This window comes from Carlito syrichta, unplaced genomic scaffold, assembly GCF_000164805.1.
Source record: "Carlito syrichta isolate Samal-C Ts95f unplaced genomic scaffold, Tarsius_syrichta-2.0.1 Scaffold314629, whole genome shotgun sequence".
Classification (NCBI taxonomy): domain Eukaryota; kingdom Metazoa; phylum Chordata; class Mammalia; order Primates; family Tarsiidae; genus Carlito; species Carlito syrichta.
This window is the reverse complement of record NW_007258725.1, coordinates 206,404-226,842: the sequence shown is the minus strand read 5'-3', so window position 1 is coordinate 226,842 and position 20,439 is coordinate 206,404. Positions and strand designations below refer to the sequence as shown.

At 33.5% G+C, this 20,439-nt stretch overlaps 1 pseudogene; it reads left to right on the top strand.

The window, feature by feature from the left end:
* Positions 1 to 10,796, top strand: part of LOC103274232 — a 52,369-nt pseudogene extending 41,573 nt beyond the window's left edge.
* Positions 10,797 to 20,439: the final 9,643 nt, after the last annotated feature.

Below are 20,439 nucleotides of genomic sequence, written 5' to 3'. Positions count from 1 at the left end.
TGGAGGTCATTGCACTTTACTTCCAAAAATAACTTGTGACTGAATTAGAAACCTTTTTCCATGCCATGCCCCCCCGCCCAACGTATATAAAATCATAGTCACCAGCCCTCTTACAGTAACAAGAAATTATAAAGGAAAAACTTTGATAGTTAATAAATGCTTCAATTCTGTCTGTGTAATTTATAAAATCAGAATTAGCAGGAATATTATCTTCTGTGGATAAGGAACTTCTCAAAAGGCCAATAGCTAAGCAATTTTGGTCAAGGCTCTAGAATTCCACTATTTTATTTGCCTGTGCTCAAGTCTACTACTTTTTAACTGAAGTACAGAAGAAAAAAAGAAGTCACAAAACACATATAGACAAAAAGTTATCAGACTTATCCTACAGTAGAGTGGTTTTTACACACAAAAAAAATTTATTCATTTATTTTCCAAATTAAGTTTATTTGTTTCTGATTCCTTATAATCTTTGCTGTTCCTAGACCACAATTGTTACTAACAAAGACAATAAGGAGTCACAAATAATAAAACAGCATCTCTACCCTCAAGACACTCATAGAAGAGTGAGTCTCAGAGAAGAAACAGTTGCATAAAAAAACAATTTACCACAGAGTAATGAATTCTGTATGAGAATTAGAGGTGCTGCAACTCATATGAAGAAGTTGTCCCTTAAAAAGCAATTGTTGTGCTATTAAGAGGAAACAAAATAACTGGTTCTTTTAAACATTACAAAATACATAATACAAAGGTAATTTATAAAATACCCATTTTGAGCAAATATCAAATCAACAAACAACCTGGAACTCAAATGAAACTTTTCATTATGAAAATAACCATTTTTGGAAATCTGTTTACAAATGTTCATTTTGCGGGTTTTTTTATGTAAATTCAAAACCATAATGGAAAGTTCATGTTAGAAAATCAACAGCTTAAATTTGCATTAAATCATAAATAAATTAGAAAAGAAAAAGAAAAACAGAAAAAAATCAACATCATTTTGCCTAGCTCAAGCCTCAGGTCACAGAGAACTTTCTGGATAAGGGACCCCCACAATCCTAGAACAGCTACTCCCACACAAACAATATGTAAAACACCCAATAATAAAAGTATTTTTAATAGACTGGCCTGTGCTCACAACCTCCACTTTTAAAAATTTAAAACCAAGGATTGCTGGCATATGATGTAAATGGAGAAACCAGAATAAAAACATTAAACCAGACAGAATCATGACTAAGCACCATCATGAAAAGAAAGCACTTAAATCTCTATTCACAATAAAATGAATAAACATAATGGTCCGAAAGGTAAAATATATGTATATATACATACACTACACATAAATTGTATTTTTCATTCTCCAATGCAAACTGATGTATGTAGAAGCTCTTTACAATCTATAAGATACTATAAAACATGAGCATATAATCACCAACTCTAAACAAAATTGTAGCTAGAGTGACTTGTCTTTCTTAAACAATTGTCTTCCTATTCAAGAAGTGAGATGTAAAACAGTGGATCTGAATCTTAAAGAAAAGGAAAAAATGTTTAAGCAGGAAATATGTTTTAACTTGGTAAACCTTCCTTATGAATGGGGATAACCAACTTAGATCAAATACTGAGCCCATTGCTTTCATGAGAAAGTTCTTATTACCTTTGTCAATAGTAGACATGTTCAATTTAAATCAGGGAGTCAGAGCAGAAGGGTATCAATCCTGCTCGCGGGGTAGGATGCCTCCTCTTCAATCACAACACAAAAATTTGTCTGGAAGACCAAAAAGAGCCTTTGCTGTATCTGTGCCCCTATTACTAGAGTCAAGAAGGTGAGTTCTATATGCATAATATTTTCTGTGGCACTAGAATTTCCACAGGAGGTAAGTTCCTTTAGCAAATGATCCAATTTCTGTCACCAGTTTCATACACAGCTCTTTATTATGCTTATTAGAATTTTCCTTACTTAAAAAATCTAAACATATTACTCCCTGATAAATAATTCCTCCCTAAATTTGCCTATGTTAGCATAAATTTAGCAAGCATATCACTCACAGTGTCATGTTGAATTCAACCTGCACCTTTGTAAAGAAGAAGGAATGAAATTACACCTAAGTAAAGTCTGCAGTTATCCCCCAAATGAGATGACCCCTTGGAAAAAAAAGTCATTCTGAAATCCGCATAAATCTGAGCACATCACTGAAGACTGATTTTGTACTTAAAGCTTAGAGAGAATAAATAGAAAAAGGTTGGTGTCATAAAACTCATTACTTTGAGGAGGTATAGATTTTGCTCAAAGAAAATTATTCACACAATTTTTCTCTTTGAAACACCAATGTATATGTTGTGGAAATATAAACTTTGACTTGCAAATAAGCTTTGAAGAGGATGAGTTCATAATTAAGTGATAGTTTTCTAGATGCTCTTCAGTCTTTCCAAATAATACTGCAGTTTTTTCTCTAGCCCTTCCCCATCTCCACTTCTGATATGTTCTTAATTCCCTTAGATACTGAAATTACAGTTTATAGGTACTTCATCAAGCCTTGAAGGAGAATTTAATACAGTCATCCTTGTCTCCCATGAAACTTGGGAACTAGAAACCTAGAAGTACAGTTTTAAAAAATACATATTTGTGTCATAGACAGGCTCAGCATACTGCAGTGTCATGTTTGATTCTGATGAAAGGGAAAAAACCACTAGATGCCAAAATTAGCATAGGCAGCTCAAGATGAGGGTATTTTAACATATCCTCCTGAAAGACAAAGAGAGGACACAGCTATTTGGTTCTGTTGATGATCTTTAGTGACAAATCAAGCAAATTGAGGAGATAATTATATGTAGACAAATGTCATAATTAGGTAAGAGACTTTGGAAATAGAAAAAGAAACAGAAACTACACAGCTAGGTAAAAACCTAACAAGACACACTGACTGAGTTTAGAAAATTTTCTGTTAATGAGTGACTATAAATATTCAGCTTGTTGTATTGTATGAAAATAAAACTGACCTTAGAGAAAATTAGAACACTTTAATAGAGAATTTGTTCCTGTGATGGAGCACTTATCAATATTAGTTCATAAAAGTAAAAGGAATTGTCTCTATTCCTAGATAATCCACCTGCTCTTTTGCTTTATTTGATAACATTGCAGATATTTATTTAATAACATAAACTGACGTGCAGCCTCGAGTTTTAGTAAGCTAAGGATTTTCTACAACTCCGATCTTGTTCAGCTCTTAATACATAAAATTCTGATCAGAATGTATTTAAAAAGAGCAAACCCAACTATATTTTCGTTTCTTAAAACCGAACAAAGAAAAAAATTCCAAAGCAAAAAACTATCTGCTTTGGAATTTTAAATAGCACAATGAAATTATTTTTCATCCTTTCCATCCCCTATGTTCATTCAAATCCAATTATCCATTCACTTCTCTCCTGGTGGAGAAACTGGGCATTTAGGGGAAACTCTTATTTTAGGAAGAGCTATTTTTTTCTATGTCAAAAGCAGATTGAAAGCTTTTCATGCTTCATGAACTTTCTGAGCTTCTTGAAAGAAAGATATGTCTGTGCAGAGTATCAGGATGGAGGATGCTTCTCTCATATACACCTGTTCCGTTTTTTGATGCACTGGCCCCAAGTCACCTCTTCATCTTTGTCAACCTCAAAGCCTCTATTCTTCTCCAGTGACCTGAGTCTGATGTAACAAAAGGAGGCAATTCCAAAGAAATGTCAGAAGGCTTTTGCTACCAAAAATAACACCCAGCTAAAACTTGATAGCTAGAAAACTAAAAGTTAATGTTTGTGTTGGTTTTTATGTAGAGTATCTTAAAAATAAGACAACTGAAGCATTGTTAATTCAAATTCCTATTTGTTAATTTAAGGAGTGATATTGTAAGTGCAAAATTCTATGGACATGACAGAAGATAAATATAATTAGGAGGTCTATGGTTCCAGCAAACAGCAGCAAAATCTCTGACTCAGAACACCAGCACTGCCTCACTCCCTGTCACTAACCCTTCAGCGCCCTGGGTACCTTTTTTTCTTTTTGGACAGCAGTCAGTTCATGTATCCTCTGGGTCATCAAGGTCTTTTCTTTGCTCTGGAGCAACGACTTTTCTTTGTCTTTATAAAAGTTACCAAGTTGTCTTTTAGTGTATTTACATGCATGCCTTGCTACTGCCCAGCTTATTTATAAGTATATATTAAAAATAAAATTTAAATCTCAAATATATATGTATGTATATGTATATATGTGTGTGTGTGTATGTATGTATGTATATGTATATATGTGTGTGTTCACATATATGAAAGAAGGAGCTTAGGAAAAAGCGTTTGTTGACACAATTTGTTGACACAATTTCAAAAAGTAAGGGAAAATCTTCCTAATTAGAGATAGATAGAGATAGTTAAATGCTGGCCTTAGTATACCAGGTTTAAAAGTTTTCTGATATGTACAATTCCCCCAAATTCTGTTCTCACATGACTCTATTTTATATTATTTTCCTCACATGACTCTTTGCCTGTCATGTCTAAGCATACTGTGGAAATATAGAAGATGCCAGATCATTTCCAATTATTTGATATCTGGTAAGCATAAAAGAGATTTGATAACCTTTAGGAAGCACTAAAGGACAGAGAAGGGAACCACAAATACAAAAACACACATACACATTGTGTTTTAACTATGTGCCAGGAATCATGATAGATTCTTTCCATTAATTATTGCATTCAATCTTCCCGACTGCATGAAAGAGGTAGAATGATCATAGCAATTTAACAAATGAGAAACATATTTAGGGAAGTTCAATAACACACTGAATATGTCATACCTGATAAGGAGAGGAGTTGTATTTGAAACTCCTCTTGTATGAAAACTTTGAACAGTTTACAGTCCCAAGTGGAGGTATGGATCTCTCTTTCATTTCTTCCTTGGCTATTTTGTCAAAATATGTCCTGAAGAAATTTCTTTTTGCACCAGCTCTGTCTAATAGCTGAAGAGATCAAATATCAGAATAACAAATATCATCAAAGGATTAACAACAGGTCACCTGGCAATGTTTCCTTGTTATGGGAACAGCAAAGTCCTTGTCAGCAAGATTATTTGATGGTTGCCAAAGTAACCTGTCTAGACACCTTAAATTCAGAAATCAAATTCAGAATGAATAATTATATTTGTTTGGAAATAGGGAACATGGGGAACACAAAAATCAGTCTAGAAACTACCTTTAATAATTTATACCTACTAAGACTACATCTCATGGCTCTTACCAAGATTTCCCTGGCTAATGTAGGTGGTCTGTATCAACCAAACTGTGAACTCTTTGAGAATAAGGACTATATCTGAACGACTTCTGCATCTCCAGTGGTACATGGTATTTATTGAATTAAATTGAATTGAATAATTACATTAATCAAGGTATATCAGCACAGTCTGGCTAGATTGTTGTCAAATTCTAAATAGTGTTGTAAAGTCTCAAGAGATACACAAATAGCATTTTCCTTTTTTTACCCAATAGCAAGATATTTAAACCGAGGGAAATTCAGACATCCAGCTCAACCTTCTCATTTTACTTTTCCTAAATACTAAATCTTGAAACACTGTTTTATCAGGCTGAATACTACTTTTGCCTTTTAGGATTTCTGAAGCTTACATGAACTAATAGAAAGCTTCTCAATTAGGCATTTTGTTACTCAAGGGGCTGGGACCAGTCTATTTAAATTAAGGAAATGGAAGTAGAGTGACCAACTATGAAAGTTTGCTCAGGATTTCCCAGGTTTTATAACTGAAAGTCTACATTCTGGGAAACCTCTCAGTCCTCAGCAAATGCAGATAGTTGCTAAAAAAATGAAAAACAATTTCCATAAAAAAGTAATTTCAGATGGAGGAAGCCAAACAAATAGTAAATGTTTCATGAGTCCCTACTTACTGGTTATGTTTTTGTACTTGTTTGTTTTGTTGTTGTAGTTGTTTTGAGAACTGGGTGGATTCAAGACCTCTGCAGTGTAGGAACATATTTACACTAAAATCAAATATTTATAAGTTCAGTTGAAAGAGATTCCGTGAGTTAAAGTTTGAAAGTTAAGATGGCTTCTTGCAAGTATGACTCTTTCTGCCACTATTGAGACAACAAAAATAGAAATATATTCTAGGCCAGAGAAGAATCAAAAGTGATTAAAATTAAGCAAGAGAACATTGAAAGAGTGTGCCTAATAAAGTATTTATCAGACCTGACTGTCCATTAGGATAAACTGGGGAGCTATGGAGACTTGCTCAGGTCTGGGACTTGACCCCAAAGATTCTGATTTCATTGTTCTAGAATGGGTTCCAAACATGGATATTTTTTTACAGTTTCCCAGGTAAATTTAATATCTAGATTGTTGTTTTCCCTTGAATTATTTTATTCTTGTGGAAATAAATATAACAAAAAAAGCAGAGCCTGAGGTAAAATGGGTCTTTTGATACTAGTGAATTAATTTTTTTTTGTATTATAAAAATGAAAACATGTCTGCATATAGTTGGGTGTTATTTTAGGCTAATTAAAAGTTAAGAATTTTTTGTTCTATTGATAGAAAACTTACATGTTAGCAGATTACCTGGGTAGCAATAATGACTAATGGAGACAAAGCTTCCATTTTCTTTTTTTTTTTGCACAGTATATCGTATACTTACACACACACACACATATATACACACACATATGCCTGCATGACACAGTGTATCAGAATTGATTTTCTTAATCAGTCAAGGAAAAGGAACAAATTATCATCAGTAAAGTCCTTCTCTAAATTGAAACCCAAGGACATATATAAAGAAAAATGAACATTTGGAATCTGTAATAAGATATGATGGCAACAACCTCTTACACGCTATTTTTAAATTTCTTTAGGTCAATAATAACCGAACGTTCTAATGTACTGATTTCTCAGTGATCCATGTCAGTTGACTAGATAATGTGAGTCGTAATGTAGTAAAAAAAAAGAAAAAGAAAAATCAATACTTAGAGACAAAAATTACATGAATGGGTACTCCTGATGAGGTGTTTTTAAAATCTGGTTGAAAAAGACTTGTTTACTCTCTGAGCAATTTCTACTCTTAGTCTAAAACACATCAGATCTAGAAATTCTAGTCTGAGAATAAAAATTGTTAATAAGAGATTTTCTGAATTGATTTGTATCATAAGATATACACATGTAATAATTTAGATACTTTAGAGATCTAAAAATAAATGGTAAACTGTAAATCTGTTCAGAGGGGATGATGAAAGGAAAATGAAAATACAAGCCAATTTTGAAACAAGAAATTAATTCTATTTTACAATTCTATTAAAGTGAATCAGGGACAGAATTTTTAAATATTACTCCGTGTTCTACAAGGAACGGCACTTTGCTGCCTGTGACTTGATTTTACATTTGAAATATCAACTTAAGAACAAACACACAAAACTTAATATTAGTAGTGTCTACAATGGTTTGGTTTGATCAGCTAATTAGAACAAGGCTATTCATTTGATCATATTGACTGGTTAACTTAGAATTAAAGTTCTGAAGTCACAGGCTAAATTACAAATTTCAGTAGCCATTTCTCAATAATAAAAATTTGTCACATATGTACCTTTTGGTATAATGGGAACAGCTTAAAAAGCATACATTCTTCTACCAGGGAGCCATTGCAATATCTTTATTAAAAAGATTATACAATAATATGAGGTCTAAAACAAGTACTCTTCAACTAAAATATCTCTTAAGAAATAAAACCCAATACTTGTCATTGAAAAAAAGTGTATTTCAATATAAAACATTTCCAAATGATAATCACTAGTCTCCATCTTTGCAGCTGAGATAACTATTTGACTTAAACTTACTATAATGCCCAAATATCTTGCCGATATTTCCAAATGATAGTAGTTCTGTCATCAGATAGAAATCATTCAGCTGTTTCAGCAGTTTGTGAGCTGTAAACATGAGAGATTTAGCCATAATTAGCAGTAGGAAATGGAATGTTTTTTAGAGATTACTATACCTTGCTCTTTCTCAACCAACTTAGGGATTGCAAAGAACATTTCTTTTTGCTACTTGAAATACTAACGGTGTCATCCATTGTTGCAGGAAAACACACAACTCCATGTCCACAGTCTTGACAGTTAAATGCCTCTTATGTAGCTGCAGGGTCATTTTTTTTTCTCTAGAAATAACCTCTTTCATTTGTTTGTCACATAAAGCTGTAGTCCAATTAAGTAACAGGATCTGCCAACCCTGCTTTGCTAAGAACATTAGCAAAGTGTGGAGCTCTTTAAAAAAGTATGTCAGGAGAAGAAAAGGAAATGATCGCCATTCCTTAATGGTATATTTAGGTATTACAGGTGTATGATATAAAGTAAAATTTGTGTTGCTCTTATCAGATAGGAAAAAGACCAGGTGGGCTTGCTGGTTCTGGAGTGAAGTGAAAATGTATGCTGCTCATACAAAAATGTTTTAGATACAAAAATAAAAAATAGCATTGTAACATATGGGAAATATTATGTTGTTTTCCATCACAATGCGACCAAGTGACAGTCTTTGTAAGTTTTTTCCTTGACAAATAAAAATTGTGTATATTTATGGTATACAATGTGATGTGGTGTGTGGGTGTGTGTGTGTGTGTGTGTGTGTGTGTGTGTGTGTGTGTGTGTGTGTGTTTGTTGAAATGATACCACAGTCAAGTTTATTAACATGTCCGGCACCACACATAGTTATCTTTTGTGTGTGTGTATGTGAGATGAGAACAATGAAGATCTAGTTTCTTAATAAATTTCAAGTATGTAATACAGTATTGTTAACTATAGTCAGCATGCTGTGCATTTAATCTTAGAACTTATTCATTCTGCATAACTGAATTTTTGTGTGCTTTGTAAGTTTTGGTTAAAAGACTTAGAGTTAAATATACATGGAAAAGAGCAAGAGTTCAATTCAAAATTCTAAGAGCTCCATTACACCTAAGGAAACTTCCATCAAGCTTATTTATTAGTAGTAAAATGAGGCAAACAGATAGTTTGAAAATTATTGCCCCATGGTTCAATTAAAAACTCACAACACTCCAATGGGGTACCTTGAAATTCCCAGACATGACCAAAGAGGTACCCAACCATACCATGCTGAAAACACTCATTTTGTATGCTAAAAAGATAATAGGAAAGGTAGTCTCTCCCTTAGCTAATGCAACAGTGGCTCATTCAGAAAACTTCAGAGAGGAGTTTGAAAAAAGAAAGGCTATACCTTTCCCATGTCCAAACTGCAGATTCTTTGGTGATTGATTGTTGGCACAATTTCTAAGGAGCAAGATCCTTAATTTCTTCAGTATTTTAACTCTGCCAAGCTAATATAGTAGCCAGAAATTCCCACATTTTCAAATTTTGTTCTAAACAATAGCATTAGTAAGAAGGCACACAGGTACAGAGTTCTTCTTTTCAGTCATGATTCTTTTATTTTTCTCTAAATTTTAACCCAAATGAAAAGGGGAATGGTTCAGTAAATCATTGTTTCATTATACATGAAAGTAAAAACCACTTACATCTGGGTTTACTCACTTTTACCTGAGAAAATGCATATGCATACATTAGATCTTTATATAAGACACATTATATAAGATATCTTTTAATGAACATTAGCATATCTAACCCTAAACTGTACCCCACATCTTTAATAAAGAAGTAAAAATATGAAAAAATAAAATAAATACAAGTAGTCTATTTTTTAAGATGTGTAAGCTTTTGCCTTTGAAACACTTCATATTTACTCTTATCTCTTTTAATCTACTGCATAATCCTTATTGATAACTAAGGTAAGTAGTTATAGGATTAAAGAAACAAACAAAAAACAGGCATAGAGAGATTATGACTTGCTTAATGTCTCAAAATCAGTTGGTGACAGCTGTGAGTAATCTAGCACTCAGGTGTTCTGGCCCATGACTCCTTTTTACTAAGCAAGAGATTAAGTAGGGTCAAAGCACATAGCATTTTTCAGAAGTTTTTCCAAAATATCAAAGTTGATCTTGTAGAAATTTAAAAATATTAGGCGTTTACTAACAATATGTTTAAAACTTCTTTTGAGGAGATAATTTAGACTACAAATAAATCCAAGTGGTGGAATTTTATTTAAACTGGTATTTTTTTATACACATTGCTTGCACCACACTGTTATTTAAATTTCTAAAATCTGAGATTGTGTCTCCTTTACCAAATTGTAAATGTATGAAGAACCATTTTATTCAGGTTTCACACACACACACACACACACACACACACACACACACACGCACACTGACAAGCACAGTATCTTGGCAATTAGTAAGAAACTCAATAAGTATTTGCTAAATGAGTAAATAAAATTTTCAAACAAATGACCAAATAATTTCAAGAAATATCTGGAATGACAGGTGGCAATTAGGTACTATCTTTGGGTGTATTCAGTATTTGCTTCAACTCTTTAACCTGAAACTCCACTAGTTTACTCACAAACTCATATTTGGATTGTTGGAAAAGCTCCTTATTTAATAGCCAAAACACACATTCTATATATTTATATGAACTGTGGTTACAAGCACCATTCATCAAACTAACCAAGATATGTCATGGACCAAACTGGGTAATGGATTTCTCTTGCCAGAATAGTCCATGTTTCCCCTCCTTCTTTCTCCTCTTACTCTTGATAGGAAAGTCAGATTTGAACTTGGATACAATGGACTCTATATGGTAGAAATTTTGTCAGAAGACATGAGAATCTTCTCTGATCCACCCAACTTTTCCATCAAGAATCATCGTCAGTGTATTCTCTGAGAAACAACTGGACAATTCAAACCAAACTAAAGAATATACAATGACCAAAAAGAGCAACAAGGTATCATTGCATTATCAACATTATCAAAGTGGCATTGTCATCAAACAGTTTTAATACTGATATATGTGCCAAACTTTGTTCTTTTTCCACCATATTTACTGTCTACACTCAAACCCTTATCAACTCAACTCACCAACCATACTAACTTCATAACTGATCTTATTCTTCAACTATGATACTTCAGATCCATTCGTTACAGAACAACCACAGCAATAAAAATGCAAATCAAATCCCCTGGCACTGCCAAGATATCCCTTTGTGATCAAATCCTAACATGGCTATAAAAGACATGAATTACCTGGCCTTTCCTTACAGTATCATCTCCCAAGGATTCCATTATCTCTTATTGTATAACAAGGCATCCAAAACTGTAGAGTTAAAATAATATGATCATTTATTTGTTCCTATTTTTGAAATGTGAGCAGGGCTTGAAAGGGACAATTCATTTCTTCTGTGTGTGGCATCTGCTGGGACCACTTAATTGGGGCTGAAGGATGTACTTCCAAGTTTCACTCACATGTCTGGAAAGTTGATTTTGTCTGCAGATTGGAAGATCACCTAAAGTTGTGGGCAAGGGGCCTCTGATATTCTTCATATGGATCCCCTCATTGCTGATTGAGCTTCCTCACAGTATGGCTGCTAGATTCAAGAAACCGAATTTTTTTTTTAAGATGTGGGGTATAATTCAGTGTTAGGTGTACAAATGTTGGTTATGCAGGTACCCTTGTTGATGAGGTGTGCTCCTTCTTCCTCTAGCAGTTCCCCTCACCTTCCAATCTTACTCCCCCTCTCCTGGCAGTTTCACCTATTGTCAATCCCTTTCTTATAGTATTATGATAATTGTTCAAGGTTCAAGAAGCAGATATTTGACACTGCTTGTCTTTTTAAATTCTAGGCTCAGAATAGGTACAATATCACTCCTGACATACTTTATTCATAAAGCAATAGTCACAGGCCCCAGCACAGATTCAAATAGGTAGGTTTAAGTACTCACTTAGCAGTGAACGTAGTCACAAAGAATTTGCAATGATATTTAATTTCCAAACCTGTCATGTTCCTTCTTTCTTTGTTCTACTCTTCTAGCACCTGTCAGCAACATTATAGAATATTGTACGTATAAAACATTATAATAAAACATATGTATATTTGTATTTATCCCCATTATAGTTATGCAATTTTTTCTGATATTATGGCCATATCTTGTATGAAAGGTTTATCTGTAAAATATAGCCCTAGTTTAAATGTTAAACCTTAATATTAATACTGAAGATATACCTAAAACTACAGGCTTGAGACACAGCTTAAATTTTTCACTCTTGCTCTTTTTCTAAACTTCTCACAACCCTAATTCCTAGTTTGTAAATTTGATCCTGCAAGTCAGAAAATGAGAGAGGTGGGAAGGTGGGAAAATAAAGAAGTATTAAGCGAGAGAGAAAAGAAAAGAATAAAGGCCTTCCTTAAATATGATTAATTCTGTGCAATCTCTTTAGCTCTGCACTTATTTTAACAAACTCAAAGCTATTAAGTCAAATATACTTATTTTGTAAAATCTCCTCTTCAAATAAAACCACTAGAAATACTTATACATATAAAATAAAATCATAGTAGGCAATTTCAAGGAATAAAATCAACAAAAATGACCAGTAAAAAGTTTTGTTTTGTTTTTGTTTGTTTGTTTGTTTTGAATTGAAGTCTCACTCTGTCGCCCAGACTGGAGTGCAGTGGCCGCTCCCGGCCACTGCAGCCTCGACCTGCTGGGCTCCGGCGATCCCTCTGCCTCAGCCTTCCAAGTAGCTGGAATTACAGATATGCGCTACTACACCCGGCTGATATTGTGATTTATTGTAGAGATGAGGTCTCGCCTGCCCAGGCGGGTCTCGAACCCGTGGGCTCAGGCAATCCACTCACCTCAGCCTCTCAAAGGTGCGGGATTACAGGCTGAGCCACCAAGCCCGGCTACCAGTAAAAAGTTATAACCATTTGAAAATGAATTGACACTACTGTACCTTAAAAAACAATGCATACCTAATTAGTTGTTTTGAAAGTAAACATTAACCAGACAAATTTATGACTTGAGCATGTTATATACAATGGAAATGCAATTTGTTTTATTTTTAAAATAAAAATCAATTGATTTTAAAAATCAATTCTAAAACACAAAATGCACAAAAAATATGGCATAAATAAACATTGTGTTTAGTAAAAATGTATATGGGCTGGTCAAGCCTATTTATGTCCTTAAGGCAATTTTATATTGAATCAATCATCATCTAAACCATTAAAATGCTTAATGAAACATTATGAATTGTTTCTTAACAAAATATACCATCTGTGAATGCCCAGTAAGGAATATAAAAGATATATAATATTAAGTTGTATTTCTTATACATAGTTTTTTTAATCCTGCAAATATAACTTTCTATGTTATATTGCATGTGTGTAACTAACGTGTTACACAAAAATAAACTAGAATCTTTTTGTGATATGTAAAAAATGTGCAGTAAGAATATGGAGAACCCCTAAGAAGACTCAAATGATCATAAATTGACTTCAGCTTATTTTGAAGGTGAAGCTTCATACATCTTATAAACAGGAGAAAATCCCATGAAATAATACTGATGAACAACCACATATCTAGATGCTGTGGGGTTATAGAACATAAAGTATTAGGGAAGGAGAAAACCAAATGGCTAGTAATAAAATAATAATTAAATCTCTAAGCATTTCACTAGCCGGAATATTTTAGACTTTATTAAAAATTAAGTCATGCAAAAATAAACTTGATATAATATTTGGTAAAACATTGAACTCATACATTCTTACTAAAACTATTACATATATTGCACACATATATACATCTACAGTACATAACACATATATAATAACAGGATGCTGTAATAATAGATGAACATTTTTCTTCCTATAATTTAAATTGTTTCAAAGCTGCATTATATTTTTTGTTAAAAAGTAGAAATAGTGGATGGATGTGGTGGGTCAAGTCTGTAATCCTAGCACTTTGGGAGGCTGAGGCAAGAGGATTGCCTGAGCTCAGGGGTTTGAGACTAGCCTGGTGAGATCTCATCTCTACAATATATATTAAAAAACTAGCTGACGTGGTAGCACACACCTGTAATTCTGGCTACTTGGAAGGCTGAAACGGATGGATCACCGGAGCCCAGCAGGTCGACACAGGGGTGGCCATGAGTGCCACTGCACTCTAGCCTGGGTGACAGAGTGAAACTCCAACTCAAAAAAAAAAGAAGAAATAGTGAGTACATAAGTGACTATTGTTGGAAAAACATAAACACCAAGATGGAAATCTTAGGGCAAAAAGGAGCTTCACAGTACATATTCCTATCCCATTGGAAGAAAAAACAGGCCAGATCTAGAAGTAAAGTGAAGCAAGGGACTAGGCAAATTATCGATCAAATAATTGGTTGAGAATACAGACAATGAGAAACTAAAAACTGATTTTAAGCCATGAATATTGCATTAAATTATTTTCTTCAATATTTCCTAATCCAGCATTGCTCAAAATATCACGTGACACTTTCCAGTCCATGGGAGGGAAATTCTATTTCTTTCTTCTCATGGCAGTCCATTCCTCCATCTGAGGCTCCATTTCTTGCCAGGTGCTGACTTAGCAGAAACACCAGGCCTAGTGGCATGGTGACTTCTACCCCTAACCACGAACCACTTTTCATTTATATTCATCAGAGAAGTACTCCACAGGCATCAAATCATGTACCCAGATCTCAGTTTGTTATTTGATTATCCAACTTAATCCCATTAGACACTGATCTTTTAAATAGCACAAAAACTGCTGACAAAATGCCTCTGCAAACATTAAAAAATTCCCTATGTGAAGAGTATTCAATTTCACAATTAGTCTTAGTAAAAGCTAGTGATTACATTTATTTAAATATTAATCAGAGGCAGTTTCAAGGGAAAATGAAAAGCATTGAGTGTATTAAAAAATAAAATTTTACACAATATGGGACAAGTTCATGAGATAAGCTAATCTCTCTCTTTCACTTGGAAATCTGAGGATTCTCCAACAGAACTGGTTTTATAAAATAGCCAGGTGTTTTCGTCTCCTCAGAAACCCAAATGTAGAGTCTATTATCATAATACTATAAGAAAAGGATTGGCAATAGCGAGAAACTGTCAGGGAAGGGTGGAGGGACACATAACATCAATAAGGGTACCTGATCTCAAACCAGGCGAAGTGGGGACCAAAAGGAGGCCCAACTTCACCTGTACTATGACCACTTGTATACCTAATCCTAAATTGTATTCCACATCTTTAAAAAAAAATCAAATTAAAAAAATAAAAAGCAGTCCTTCCCAATTTTTCAAAAACATCTAATTTCTATTTGTCATTAAACATATATTTTTCAAAGCATGCATGCAAAAATAGTGGTATGCACTGTATAGTAAGATGCTTAGGCAGAAAACAAAATATCTATTAATATTTAGGAATTCAAAATATCTTAATAAAAAAGAACTACAAAAACAATACTTTTTAACTAAACAAAAGCAGATGAATATCAATAAAAAAATTATGTAATTGTGTACAGAGATTTTCAGTAATGGAGTAGTTATGAAATGCTCAATAAAACATTCATTTAGGAGAAGAAATTAAAAATTGTAGGAAACTGTTATTAATAGAGTATCAGACCAAAGTCAGAAGAGTCACATGATAAACAAAACAGATTATTTGCTCATGACTCCATTTTCTCAACAGCTAAATGTGTTTAATGAACAATTTCACTAAACTTTTTAATTCACAGGGAGTTTAGAAAAAAGTATTATACTCATGTTATTATGGAAATGCACTTGTGGAAAGCAAAGCTTTATAATGCTGAGAACTGTCTCTTTTTTACTTACATTATATTCTTTACTAAAATAACTAGAAAGCAGAACTTCTAAAAAATGTTTAAGCACACTTCTATGTTAACAAATTTCCATAAAACTTAGGACTTTCTTTGAAAGACAGGTAATGCAAATATAAAATGTTTCTAGAACCAAAATTGCATATCAATAAAAGGTACCAAATATCTACAATATTTATACATATTTTTTCTATGTAAAGTAGGAAATATTAAAAAGCAATTATCCTGAAAAGGCAAATTCAGTTTTTAGCTCTGGACCTCTGGTTTTAGTCCCATTTCATGGGGGAAGAAAAAGAAAAACATATGGGGTTAAATTAAAGTCATGTTCTAAGTTGAATAATAAACCATTTCCTCACTTGTTCTTACCTCTCCCATATCTGTTTTCTTGATTTTCACCTTAGTTGTGCTTAAACTACTATATATTAATTATTTCATATATACCTACTGTAGCGAAAATGAGATATAGTCCCTCACTTAGAGGGTTCATTGCTCATTGGAGAACACCAGCACGTAAATTACACACAATAAGGAAAAATTGTGTATTGTTGGTGAGAGTGCAGATTGGCACATATATTTTGGAAATAGTTTGTCTTTTTCTTCTAAAGTTAAATAGGCATATATTCTTGCACCCAGCAATTCTACCCCTAGGTTATGCCCTAAAGCAATTCTTGCACATATTCATTTATAAAATGCTCAAGAATTCTCATAGCAACATAAAATTTTGTTTAAAATGGAAAAAGGGCAAACATTCACCTTTACGAAAATATATAAATAAATGTGAAATAGTTTAAAAATTAGTTAAAATACAGCTGTGATACATTACCCTCAGCCCTTAGGCATTACCACAAAGGATCTTAGAAATATAGCATTGAATAAGTCAAAGAAACTGATAGTACACCATATAATAAAACTATATGCATTATAATTTTAAAGATACATATATTCCTATTTACACTGTTTTAAAATGCAAAAGAAATATAAACACTAAATTCAACATCATGATTAAATTTGATGGGAGGCAAATGGTGGCACGGAAGACATGCATCCAGATAGCTTCAAAGAAATTGTCATAATCTAGTTCATAAGCTGTTTGGTGGAATCACAATTCAATTATTATGCTTCTTAATTTCTTATATGTTACATATTTTTGTTTGCATCAAATTTCACAAAATAAAAATTTGATAATTACAAGAAAACTTCATTAAATTACACTAATTCTGCCTGAAGATATTGGGAAGGAAGCCATGAAATTTAGGCAGGGCTAAAAAGATAAATTAATTTTCTAGGAGACAAAGGCAAACCAAAGGAAGGAAAGTGCATAAACAAGGGTCCAGGGATGTTCAAAAGTAGCCTACTGAGAGAGGTGTGAAACTGTAGTAGTCTGGCACGCATAGGACATATGGCAGAAGTGCCACAAGATGACAAGATGATGCTGACAGAGAAACTCATCACTTCTGTGGAAAGCCTTACATACCACAAAAGGAAGTTTATCTTATAAGTAACGGCCTGTAAAGGTGTGACAAAATGGTTTTTAGGATAGCAATGGTGACATTGAAAAGAATTAGAGGGAGAAAGAAGTGTCAGTGACAGTCATTAAAAGAGTCTCACAATAACCTAGGCGATACAAGATAAAGGTTCAAATAAAAGATTTTAACAGTAGAACAGATGATAAGAGATAGTTTTAAAGGCATTTAAGGGACAGATTTGGTTACTAAACAGATGTGGGCTGTTAAGAAGAATTGAAAGTCACAAACAACCCTAATTTTTTTTTTAATTTTAACAGGTTGATGGATGATGATGCTTTCAAGTAAGTAACATAAGAGAAGAAAATGGTTTGACAAGGAATATAATAAGTTCAGTTTGGGATTTGTTGAGGATGAGAAGGTATGGGAGATCTGTGTGATGTTGGTAGATACTTGAAAATATAAGAGGAAATTGATACAGAAATTCAAATTTATGCATCCCAGTTAGTAGTTGTGACCAACAAATGACATGAAATCCTTTAGAGAGAAAGTAGATTAAGGTATGATGAATACCAAGGATGGACAAAACTTTGGAAGAGAAAAACAGAAACAGAGAAATAGAGAGATAGAAAACAAAAACGACTAGAAGTATTAGACTCTAGAGCTAGAGTGCCAAGATTCACATTATTCATTCTACCATCCTTAAGCAAGCCTCCTAATGCCTCTCTTCTTCGGGTCTTCCAGCTTAAATGAAAATAAGATAAGAACAGTAATTACTTTATAAAATTATTATGCAAATTAAAGTAAATAAATGTGTAAAATGGCTGGTATGCGTTTATCATCCATTCAACAATTAAGCACGTACTATACCCTAGGCTTCTAGGCCTGGTTGTGCAAAATTGTAATTATCTATTACCTTAGGAGTAACTGTACATATGTTGTGATTTGAAAATTCTGGAAAAGCACTTTACCACCACACTACACTTCCAAAACTACCCAATATGTCTCTCATCTATTGACTGATATCAGAACCCCCTTTAACTGATGACAAAACTTTCAATTCGCAGTACTAGATAAATCTTCAAGTGCAGAGTAGCTTAAATTTATATTAAATAGTAAAGGACTAAATTTTGATCCTTTTCTAAGAATATGTTGAAAGCAGTAAGATAACAATGATAAGTTACTGAACACTTCATGTGGAGTTAAAACCCAGGCAGGAATAAAAAGAGGAAGGATGCTGGGAATCATTCTACTAGACTGTTTGCATTGGACTAATTCTTTTTGACCTAAAACGTTGGAGATCAATGTGTTTTCATTATAACCGGAGTTATTCTACTACTAAACCTCTGTTTCCTCTGCTGTGGATTAAGTGATATAACCCACACACTTTTTCATACTGCTTATTTTATAATACATGTTCAATAAATTCTGTCTATCAATATATATTCTTCAGGCTATGCAAAAACTCCTGCTAGCTCACAGTAATCCTATCCCATTCTTTCCAACTGATGCAACACATACTTGTCAAGAAACACTCTGCAGGATCACTTACAAAAGTGGATTTCTATACTGAGGTACGAAAAGATGATAGTTACAAAGGACTAATAATAATAGAGTATGTACCGTGTGCTACATACTATGCTATCATTTTATATGCAATTCTTAGTATTTGAAGTATTTAGTCCATGGATTGCTGTTTTCATCATCAAGTAAAAATTAAGGATGCAGTTATTCATGAAAAGTAAGAAGGTTCTAAAAATTTCCAAGTATAATAAATAAATTAAATCAATAGTAGACAAAGTTAATGTGTGAGAAATTTGTCATTTCATTAATACTATCAGGAACAGCTACACAGGGTATCATTGTCATGAAGACAGTACACTTCAGCACAATTCTCTTTTTCTTATTTCCCTCTATCCTTATTGAAAGCACTGGCCAATGACTGTACAATTCATGCTGCTTCTCAGAAACTCAAGGGTAATTGACATTGTCAAATATTTTGCAGTCCTCATTCTCCCACTTTTCATTAGTTTCAGTACTAAAATGTGAATGCTATCTAACTGCATGCTCAATATTTTTAACATTAGTCATTTTATTTTTAAGATAATGAAAGGACAACTTTACAAGTAGCTAAAAAAATAAAAATTTGAAGTTTAAGAAAATGCCTATAGAGGAAAAAATAAGTTCTTTTTTTTTTTTTTTTTTTGAGTTTGAGTCTCACTCGGTCGCCAGACTGGAGTGCAGTGGCTCCCGGCCACCGCAGCCTCGACCTGCTGGGCTCCGGCGATCCTTCCGCCTCAGCCTTCCGAGTAACCGTAATTACAGGCACGCACTACCACACACGGCTAATTTTTTGATTTATTGTAGAGATGAGGTCTCGCTGCCCAGGCGGGTCTCGAACCCAAGGGCTCAGGCAATCCACTCACCTCAGCCTCCCAAAAGCGCGGGATTACAGGCTGAGCCACCGAGCCCGGCATGGAAAAAATAAATTCTTAAAAGCCCAATCTGTTGCTACTTATTTTGAAGCCAGTTTAGGATTGAATGTTTCTTTAAAGACAAACTCAACAAAGTGAAGACAAATAGACAGGAATATACTTCAAATTATTATTATTAGACCAGTCACTTAATGCACCTAAATAAAATTTGCCTCAAACTCTGCCTTCTCTGTCAAAAGATTTTTTGTGTTGCTTCATTTTTGGGTGTCAATTTTTTAAAAATTATATTCACTGTTTTAAAAATCCACAATAGCCGGGCTCGGTGGCTCAGCCTGTAATCCCGACAAGAACATAGAATAAATTAAGGGAAAACAATTTTATTCCAATTTTACTGAATTTTATAAGAGTGAGACAAAGGAAACCATGAGCTTTATTTAAGACTTTTAGTCTGTTGATATCTTAATTTACCTGCTTCAGGTAGGGTATACATTTTTAAAATTTTTTTCTTCTAAATATTTCTCAGAATAAATGTATTTTATTGTCATGTATTTATTTTCATTTCCTATTTTGAGTATAGGGAAGGAATATCTGATTTTAAAACAGGATTGGGTTACACAAAACAACAACTGGCCAGAAGACATCAGCACATGTCAAAAGACTGATATAAAATAGACTTTTGCTGCCCTCTTTTGGAATAAACAAGTGAACAATACACTTTTGATTCTGTGCACTCTACTATTGTCTGTATCTTACCACTGCCACATTGCTTAGGAAACAAAGACCTAGGCT